An 11,513-nucleotide genomic window follows, 5' to 3' on the forward strand; every position below is an offset into this window, starting at 1 on the left:
TTCAGCTTTTCCAAGTGAGTTTCCTCACTGGGTTTAGCAGGTCTAAGGCACCAAGGCTGACCCTTGATTGATCATGTCGATATACTTGTTGTCTGTGTGCTACTTGTATGTTCTTGTATATGTATGTTCATTGGGCGGGGACGTTATGCGAGTGTAGGCGGGTCCCATGACTCGTTGGGCGGGGCCCATTATGCGAGTATGGGCGGGGCCTGTTATGCAAGTGTGGGTGGGGCCTGTATCTCGTCGGGCGGGGCATGTTATATGATATGTTCAGTATGCGGTATCTTAGGGGAACTCACTAAGCTTTGTGCTTACAGTTTTTAGTTTATGTTTCAGGTACTTCTAGTTCCAAGGGGAAGAGTTTAGGTTGACTGCGTCGCACACACCATATGGATTCTATTTATGGGACATACTCTGATTTTTATGATGTTTGACATATTTATTCTATTGGCTTGTATGAACAATGTTTTGGAATACTATTTTTACTTAAATCAAAAATGAAATTTTTGGGTCATAATTTTTGGATGTTAGAAGTTGGTATCAGAGCCTTGCTTTGAGGGATTCGGACACACTCTCGGGTGTGCCTGAACTCAAACTGAGAATTTGATAAGAGTTTTCAAAAAAGAAAAATAAATTCTTAGAAAGAGTTTTCGAAAACAAAATGGAAAGGTGTGGTGCATGCAATCAGCCGAGTTCAAGTAAGTTATCCAAAAGTACCCATACATGTTTATGATAAGTTTTGAATTGTGAATCTGTGAATCACATGCTTGATTAGGGCTAAGGATCTAGGAGAGATGCCTTTGTATGCCTACTGTATGAGCTTGTAGACTTGCATGCTAGTACTGATCAGTCAGTAATAGGATGGCCTGATGAAACATCCCAAAAATACGGTCCAAAAATTTCGTTTTAAATTATTAAATAAATCAATAAATACTGTTGTGGAAAAAAATATAACTTATGTCAATCCCAAAACATCATATCAAAACCAGTATCAATGTATCTAAAATCACATATAACATATCAGAGTAAACATCCCAGGCTAAACTGTGGTGTGCGTCATGCGATTATCCCGAGCCCTTCCCTTTACTAGTGGAAGTACCTGAAACCAAAACTGAAAACCATAAACACGAAGCTTAGTGAGCTCCCCAAAATACCACATACCATACACATAACAAATAACATATCTTTGGGACTCCGCCCAGCTGCATCGGGACGAATCCCGACATGGGCTTACCCGACATCGGGCCCCGCCCAGCATCGGCCTAACCCCGGCATCAGACCACGTCTAGCATCAGGCCGCGCCCCGCATCGGGCTTGCCCCAGCATACAACATCTCATAAGCATATAACATAAACATGGAAACATAACATATCATCATAAACATATAAACATTCATCGGGCTTGCCTCGGCATCGGACAGGGGTCCAGAACATATAACACATAACACATAACACATAAACTAAACATATATCGGGATTGCCCCGACATCGGACCAAAAACCAGAACACATAACACATAACATATAAGTTATACATACATCGGGCTTGCCCCGACATCGGACCGAAACCCGGAACACATAACACATAACATATAAGCTATACATACATCGGGCTTGCCCTGGTATCGGACTAAAGACCGGAACACATAACACATAACATGCATGAATCACAAAGACATCAAGCATACATAAACGTTCCTCGGGACCGCCCCGACATCGGATCATAATCCGGAAATCATATAACCTACATCGGGCCCTGCCCGACATTGGACCATAGCCCGGAACTACTACCATCTAAACGGGTCGGCATTATGGCCGTAGACCTATTCCTACTGGAAAAAACTCACCTTGAATGCTAGCTGTGAAATCTCGTGTGAGGAATCCATGATAGCTGCTCCCACGACTCCCCGACTATCAATTTCACAATAACACTTAATCAGAATCTAATAATCCTTCTTAGGGTAAAATAACCATTTTACCCCTGGTCAAAGTCAAAGTCAAGGTCAACTCCCAGTGAACCCAACTCATCAAGTTATCTCCCAACTCAGCGAGTTCCTGTACTACTCAGACTCGTGGTCAACCGAGTCAAATCGTCGAGTCCCTTCGTAGTCTCGTTGAGTTCTACCTGGCATACTATCGGGACAACCCGCTTCAACTCGTCGAGTCTCTTACTGGAATCGCCGAGTTCTTCTGTCTCTTTGGGCAATCTTAATAGATTAAGCCCCTACACTTCAGATCCAAGCTTCATACTTTACAATAACCTTGAAAATGTCCTTTTAAGGGTAAAGTTTCTGATTTTACCCCTTACTACCTGCTCTTAAAGGGTTTAGCTCAAACCCTAATTCCTTGGAACCTATAACTTGGTCCTTAAGTTATCCATTCACCAAACTAAGGCTTAAAACTTCGGATCTACTCTCCTAACATTACTTAAACATGTAAAGTTCTAACCTTTCTCCACATGCATGGCCTTTTGGGGAATCAAAGGCCATAATATCATCCTAAATGCTTGCATGGGGCTCCAAAGGCATAAAGTTTGCACCTTTATGTCATAGAAGCCCTTAATGGTTCCAGATCTGAAAGTAACATTGACTTGGGACGTCCAAGTCTCATAGATCAAGTTTCTTGGACAAAAACTTCCATAAAAGTGACCATAAGGAGATCTAAGAAACTACAAGACAAATTTGAGGCTTGATTACCAGAAAATGATGAGGATGGGACGTAATCTTTAGATCTACTATCTTTTCCTTGAACCTTCTAGCTCCTTCTTCTTCTTCTAGCTTCAAGAGCACACAAAATCACTCACAAAATGCTCTCACACTCACAAAATGCTCTAGGGTTTCGTGGATTAGGGTTTGGAACAAGGAGGCTATAAATGAGGCTAAGGGGTGGGGGTTAAGGAGCTTAAATAGGATGCAAAACCCCAGAATTATGGTTTCATTCTGCCAGGCCTACTCGCCGAGTCGAGGGCTCTTGACTCGTCGAGTATGTGGCTAAAATCCTGCGCATAATCTGCCTTCTACTCGACAAGTTAGGGCCACCAACTTGTCGAGTTCCTCTCTTAAAATGAATAAATAAATGAATTAAATGCATACCAGGATTCAGGCGTTACAGGTAGTGCTCCCTCATCTCCTCCTCGGGCTCCCAAGTCCACTCTGAACCCTTGCAGTGTTGCCAGTGCACCTTCACTAGATGAACAACCTTGTTCCTCAAGGTTTTAGTCTTTCTATCCAGGATCGCCACCGGTCTCTCAATGTAGTTCATGTTGTCGTCAACCTGAATGTCCTCCAAGGGTACAATCGCTGAATCATCCACTAAGCACTTCTGCAACTGGGAAACATGGAAAGTGTTGTGGATCTGACTGAGCTCTACTGGTAGATCCAACCGATAAGCCACCCTACCCACCTGGGCTATAAACCTGAAAGGACCAATGTACCTGGGGCCCAGCTTGCCCCGCTTTCGGAATCGGATGACACCTTTCCAAGGTGACACCTTCAGGAGGACCATGTCGCCCACCTGAAACTCCAAGTCTGAATGCCACTTGTCGGCGTAGCTCTTCTGCCGACTTTGAGCAGTCTGGAGCCTGCTCCGGACCTTCTGGATCCGCTATGTAGTATTGAGTACTACCTCAGTAGTCCCCATGACTCTCTAACCGACCTCACCCCAACAGATTGGGGTCCTACACTTCCTCCCGTATAACATCTCGAAGGGAGGTCGGTCTATGCTGGCGTGGTAACTGTTGTTATACGAAAATTCCACTAATGGAAGATACGTATCCCAACTGCCACCGAAATCCAAAACACATGTGCGTAGCATGTCCTCGAGAGTATGTATCGTCCTATCGCTCTATCCGTCTGTCTGAGGGTGGAAAGCGGTGCTGAAGTGGAGATGAGTACCCATCTCCTCGTGAAACCGCTTCCAAAATATGGAAGTGAAACAGACATCCCGGTCTGACACCACTGAGACAGGCACTCCATGTCGGGCCACTATCTCACACACGTATATCTCGGCAAGCTTCTCGGCCGATATGCTCTCCTGGATAAGGATAAAATGAGCGCTCTTGGTCAACTGATCCACTATGACCCATATCGAATCTACTCCACGTGCGGTCCTGAGAAGTTAGGTAATGAAATATAGGGGTGGAATTGGTACGGTACCAAGTTTTTTTCCTCCAAACCGTGTACCGTACCAATTATAATTGACATAAAGTTTTACCTACCAATACCGTACCAATGATACTTGGTACCAACTTAGTTGGTTACCAACAAATTTGGTTGGTATATATTGGTACTAGTATATACCAAAATATTTAAATAATATCTATATTTGATGAGTTTGAGACTATAATCTATATAAGACTTCACATTATAATCACCGGTTAGAAAGTTTTCAGAATATGAACGTGAGTTGAAGTTGTGGTCGTCGCTTGTTTTAGTAAATCATTTTAGTGTCATGTACCTTCCTTAACCTTGTGTTAGTAATTTCTTTTACTATAATGTTTCATTGAAAAAAGAATCAATATCAATAGAATTATATTAGTAACTCCGACTATTACTTGTTAGTTGTTACTCCTAATTAAAACTTAAAAATGTAAGAATATATATATATATATATATATATATATATATATATATATATATATATATATATATATATATATATATATATATATATATATATATATATATTGGTTGGTATGATACAACCGTGGTATTCAAAATTTTGTACCGTTACCGTACCAAGACTACTTAATTGGCATGGTATTACCGGCCAAACATATTGGCTACCAAACATGTTGGCTACTGATTTTATTGGTTCGGTTGGTAACATGTTGGTTGGTTCTCTGTGGTACATATTTGCCAGTCCTAATGAAATACATGGTGATATCCTCCCATTTCCACACAGGAATGTCTAGCGGCTGCATCTTTCCGTGTGGTCTCTGGTGCTCATCCTTGACCTTCCTGCAAGTAAAACACCTCTCCACATACCATGCTACGTCCCGCTTCATGCAGGGCCACCAGTAATTAAGGTGAAGATCCCGATACATCTTCGTCGCCCCAGGATGGATGGAGAACCTCGACTTATGGGCCTCATCCATCAGAACCTGCCGTACTCCGCCCCAGTATGGAACCCAGGCCCTCCCATGCAGGGTCAACAACCCTCGGCTATCATAATCAAATGAGGCCACCCGGCCTATAATCCTCTCGCACTTTTGACGCTCTTCCTTCAGGCCCTCAACCTGCGCCTCTCTAATCTGCCCTAGTGGTGGAGTTATCACTGCCATCCTCAAACATATATCTCAAATCAGAGCCGCCACTGCCTTGCGGCTCAAGGCGTCGGCCACCACATTGGCCTTGCCCGGGTGGTAAAGGATCTCACAGTCATAATTCTTCACCACATATAACCACCGATGCTGCCTCATGTTCAGATTTGGCTGATCCTTGATGTACCTCAAACTCTTGTGGTCTATGTAAATGGTACAACGGACCCCATAGAGGTAATGTCGCCAAATCTTGAGGGCGAACACTACAGCCCCCAACTCTAAATCATGCGTCAGATAGTTAGCCTCGTGAGGCTTCAGCTGCCTCGACGCGTAGGCTATCACATGACCCTCTACACCAGAACTGCACCCATGCCTGTAATCTACGTGCCACAATATACCACGAAGTCATCTACTCCCTCGGGCAGAGTCAAAATCGATGCTTCACACAACCGCTGTCTCAGAGTCTCGAAGGCTGCCTGCTGCTTAGGCCCCTACCAGAATGTCACCGGCTTCTTGGTCAGTCGGGTCAAGGGAACGACGATCTTGAAGAAGTCCTAGATGAATCTCCGGTAATAACCCGCCAGACCAAGAAAACTCTGAATCTCAGTTGGAGACCTCGGAACCTCCCACTGCATCACATCTTCTATCTTGGCCAGATCGACCAGAATACCCTTCTGGTTGACGAGATGCCCAAGAAACTGCACCTCGTGCAACCAGAAATGACACTTAGAGAACTTTGCGAAAAATCTCTCCTGCCTCAGTGTCTCCAGCACCTCCCTCAGGTGCTCCTCATGTTACTCTTGAGTCTTGGAATAGACCAAGATATAATCAATGAAAACAATCACAGACCGATCCAGCATCGGTATGCACACTCGGTTCATGAGGTCCATGAACGCGGATGGAGCATTGGTGAGCCCAAATGGCATCACCATAAACTCATAATGACCATAGCGAGTCCTAAAAGCTGTCTTCTACACATCCTCGTCTCTGACTCGCATCTGGTGATAACCCGACCGTAGATCAATCTTGGAGAAGCAAGATGCACCCTGTAGCTGGTCAAACAAATCGTCGATGCTCGGGAGGGGATAACAGTTCTTCACTGTTACCTTATTCATCTCCCGGTAGTCTATGCACATCTGATGCGACCCATCCTTCTTCCTCACAAATAGGATCGGTGCTCCCCATGGTGAACTATTCGGTCTGATAAATCCCTTGTCTAGCAGTTGTGTAGACAACTCCTGCATCTCAGGAGGAGCCAACCGATATGGTGCCTTGGCTAACGGAACCGCACCAGGGACTAAGTCGATCCTAAACTCTACCTGCCTCTCCGGAGGTATCCCAGGCAAATCCTCCGGGAATACATCCGAGTACTCTCGTATGACCGGTACATCATCCACTATCGCCTTACCCTTATCCCGGGTATCCATCACATAAGCGACGTAACATGTGCAACCCTGCTATAGGTAACTCCTCGCCCTCGCTGCTGAACATAAAACTGGTCCACGCTGTGGCCTCTCGCCTTGAATCACTAACCCTCCCCCACTAGGAGTCCGAACCCCCACTAGCTGCTGCCCATAGTCGATCACTGCCCCATTGGGGCTCAAGCAATTCATACCCACTATAACCTTATTCCCTCGCAGGGGAATAGGAACCATATCCACTAAAAACTGCTCATCGAATAACTATAATGTACAACCTCTGTGAACCCTAGCAGCCCTGACGGTCCTGTCATCCGCTATCTCAACATCTAATGGACAATCCAGCTCCCCAAGAGCTCTACTAAATCACTTGCTAAGTTAAAGCGACACAAACGGTCGGGTAGTCCCCGAATCAAACAATACGAGAGCAGAGATACTGTTCACAAGGAACGATCCTATAATAAAACGCATAAACATAAGCAATAATCAATAAACATAAAGAGATAAGGAGAAGACACATACCCGTCACCACGTCAGGAGCTGCTCGTGCCTCCTCTGTAGTAAGCTGAAAAGCCCTGCTCCGTGCTGTGGGCGCCTCAGCCTGGCCCTGTCGGCTATCCGTAATCCTCAATGTAACACGAGAAGGTGCTGCCACCTTTCCTGCCGCTGCTAAGCTCAGACACTGGGACCGCTTGTGTTCCCTCTGATTGCACTGAACAAATCAGATCTGATGCTGTGATGGTGGTGGTAGTAGCTGTGCAATCTCTGCTCAAATGACCAACTCGGTCGCACTTGTAATAGCCCGAACTCCCTGCCTTGCACGTTCCCTCGTGCATCTTGCCGCACTTGCTACAACGGCCGCAAATCAGCTGGCTCCTAGATCTATGATCTGATACCTTGGGCTTCTTGCCCGCACTCCCTGACTGATCCCCCTCAGGTTTCCTCTTCTTCTTCATCTCCAAATCCAACTCCCTCTCTTGAGCCCTAGCATTCATGTCTTCCAGCGTATTGCAGTTGGATCGGATCACAAACTGGCGGATATCACTCCGCAACATCTCATGGTATCGGGCCTTTTTTATCTTCTCGTCCGTCGCGTAATGCGGAATGAGAAGGGCCCTCTTCCTAAACTTGGCGGTGATCTCCGCCACAGTCTCTATCGTCTGCTCTAAATCCTAGAACTCCCTAGCTAACTGCTGCACCTCAATCACAGGTGCAAACTCGGCCCTGAACCTGGTCGAAAAATCACTCCAGGTCATCGCATCGAACACTGCATCATCTCCAATGGCTCTCCCAACCTCCTCCCACCAGTCATGTGCCCTGTCCTTTAGAAGACAGGACGCAAGTCTGACCTTGTCCCCCCTCGGGACATCTGCTGGTGCGGAATGCGTTGGCGACATCCGCCAACCATCTGGTGCTAGAAATGGGGTCCCGAGCCCCATGGTAGTCGGGAGCTCCACAAGCCCTGAACTCCCTGAAATTCAGTGTACGCAACCCCATCATGGCTGCTACCTCAGTGCGGAAACCGCTCAACTTCTCATCGAGAAGCTCCAAAATACCCTCCTTGACCGAACCAAAGATCACAGGAGTCTGGTCTAGGATAGTACGTATGATATCATACGAGATGAACTCCCTCGTCTGCTCGTCAAGCTGACCGACTCCTGTGCCCGAGCCTGATCCCTCACCAGCGCCTGAAGTGCCAACTGGCCTAGTGCGTAGCGTCACCATTCTAAAACTACACCATAACAAACAACAAAATACTCATCATATCTCGAGGGATCTAACACTCTACAAGTTCCCTGGATTCATCTCAGCCTTCCTTGATTCGAGTACGGATCCTCTGCTTTCAGTAGTACGGGCCCATAGTACCTTCCACATCTATCCGTACTTTCCTCAAGAAGTGCCTTGACTCCACCAAGTCTCTTATACTACTACTGCTCTCTGCTAATCTCATCCTAGGCTTGCCCTAGGGTAATCATCAACCCACTCTCCCCCATCAGCTACATAAGAAGTTCCTGCTCTCTCCCCCTAACTAGATCGCGAATACCATTACATATCACCAAGACTAGATAATTCTTCGAATGAGAGGTCCTACCCTAAAACGGTTAGACTCAAACGAGAGCTGCGAAATAAGGCTAAACCTAACCTTCTAAAATTATTTAGTCCTCGTAATATGTAACTTAACATATTCGTTTACTAGTTAGAAAAGATAACTAGAACTCCTAAAAGAACAAAGCAAGTAGCATTCGAGCATCGAGTAAACATAATCAAGCATATCACATGCAGGCTATCCCTGACTAATCTGTACTAGCATGCGGTTCATAAAGCTGAGATACACATAACAGGCACATAAGGCATCCTTCCTAGATCCTTAGTCCTAATCTAGCATGCAGTTCTCATAAAGCTGATACACACAATACAGGCACATAAGACATCATTCTTAGATCCTTAGTCCTAAACTAGCATGCAGTTCTCATAAAGCCGATACACATATCGAAATAACTTGTATGGATAGTTTGGGAGAGTTATTTGAGCTCGGCTAATTGCATGCACCACACCCTTTTCTCTTTTCAAAGTTATTTTCCCTTTTCAAAATTCTTTTTGTAAAAATGATTTTCTTTTGAAATTTTCATACCATGTCCTTAGTTTGAGTTCAGATACACCCGAGAGTGTGCCCAAATCCCTCAAACCAAGACTCTGATACCAACTTGAAACATCCCAAAAGTACGGTCCAAAATTTTCATTTTAAATTATTAAATAAACCATAAAATACTGTTGTGGAATAAAAATCATAAATCGTGGCAATCCCAAAACATCATATCAAAACCAATATCGATGTATCCAAAATCACATATAACATATTAGAGTAAAAATCCCAGGCTAAGCTGTGGTGTGTGTCATGCGATCATCCCGAGCCCCTCCCTTTACTAGTGGAAGTACCTGAAACCAAAACTGAAAACCGTAAGCACGAATCTTAGTGAGCTCCCCAAACTACTACATACCATACACATAACAAATAACATATCTTTAGGACTCCGCCCAGCTGCATCGGGATGAATCCCGACATCGGCTTACCCGGCATCGGGCCCCGCCCGATATCAGGCTTACCCCGGCATCAGACCACGTCTGGCATCGGGCCCCGCCTGGCATCGGGCTTGCCCCGACATACAACATCTCATAAGCATATAACATAAACATGTAAGCGTAACATATCATCATAAGCATATAAACATTCATCGGGCTTGCCCCGACATTGGACCGGGGTCCGGAACATATAACACATAACATATAAACTAAACATACATCGGGCTTGCCCCGACATCAGACCAAAACCCGAAACATATAACACATAACATATAAGCTATACATACATCGGGCTTGTCCCGACATCGGACCGAATCCCGGAACACATAACACATAACATATAAGCTATACATACATCGGGATTACACCGACATCGGACTGAAGCCCGGAACACATAACACATAACATGCATAAATCACAAAGACATCAAGCATACATAAGCGTTCCTCGGGACCGCCGCAGCATTGGATCGTAATCCAGAAAGCATATAACCTACATCGGGCCCTGCCCGAAATCGGACCATAGCCCGGAACTACTAACATCTAAACGGGTCGGCATTGTGGCCGTAGACCTGTTCCTACTGGAGAAAATTCACCTCGAATGCTAGCTGTGAAATCTCATGTGACGAATCCCTGACGACTGCTCAAACAACTCCCCGACTATCAATTTCACAATAACACTTAATCAGAATCTAATAATCCTTCTTAGGGTAAAATGACCATTTTACCCCTGGTTAAAGTCAACATCCTGGTCAAAGTCAAAGTCATGGTCAACTCCCAGTCAACCCAACTCGTCGATTTATCTCCCAACTCGGCGAGTTCCTGTACTACTCAAACTCGTGGTCAACCGAGTCAAATCGTCGAGTCCCTTCGCAGACTCGTCAAGTTCTACGTGGCATACTATTGGGACAACCCACTTCAACTCGTCGAGTCTCTTACTGGACTCGCCAAGTTCTCCTGTGTGTTTGGGCTATCTTAATAGATTAAGCCCCTACACTTCAAATCCAAGCTTCATACTTTACAATAACCTTGAAAATGTCCTTTTAAGGGTAAAGTTTCTGACTTTACCCCTTAATACCTTCTCTTAAAGGGTTTAGCTCAAACCCTAATTCCTTGGAGCTCAAACCCTAATTCCTTGGAACCTATAACTTGGTCCTTAAGCCATCCATTCACCAAACTAAGGCTTACAACTTCCGATCTACTCTCCTAACACTACTTGAACACGTAAAGTTCCAACCTTTCTCCACATGCATGGCCTTTTGGGGCATAAAAGGCCATAATATCATCCTAAAGGCTTGCATGGGGCTCCAAAGGCATAAAGTTTGCACCTTTATTCCAGAGCAGCCCTTAATGGTTCCAGATCTGAAAGTAACATTGACTTGGGACGTCCATGTCTCATAGATCAAGTTTCTTGGACAAAAACTTCCATAAAAGTGACCATAAGGAGATCTACGAAACTACAAGACAAGTTTGAGGCTTGATTACCTGAAAATGATGAGGATGGGACAAAATCTTTGGATTTACTATCTTCTCCTTGAACCTTCTAGCTCCTTCTTGTTCTTCTAGCTTCAAGAGCACACAAAATAACTCATAAAATGCTCTCACACTCACAAAATGCTCTAGGGTTTCGTGGATTAGGGTTTGGGACAAGGAGGTTGTAAATGAGGCTAAGGGGTGGGGTTTAAGGAACTTAAATAGGGTGCAAAACCCCGAAATAAGGGTTTCACTCTGCCAGGCCTACTCGCCGAGTCGAGGGC

This window comes from Lactuca virosa, chromosome 8, assembly GCF_052849685.1.
Source record: "Lactuca virosa cultivar CGN04683 chromosome 8, Lactuca_virosa_CGN04683_v6, whole genome shotgun sequence".
In the NCBI taxonomy this organism is placed as follows: Eukaryota; Viridiplantae; Streptophyta; class Magnoliopsida; order Asterales; family Asteraceae; genus Lactuca; species Lactuca virosa.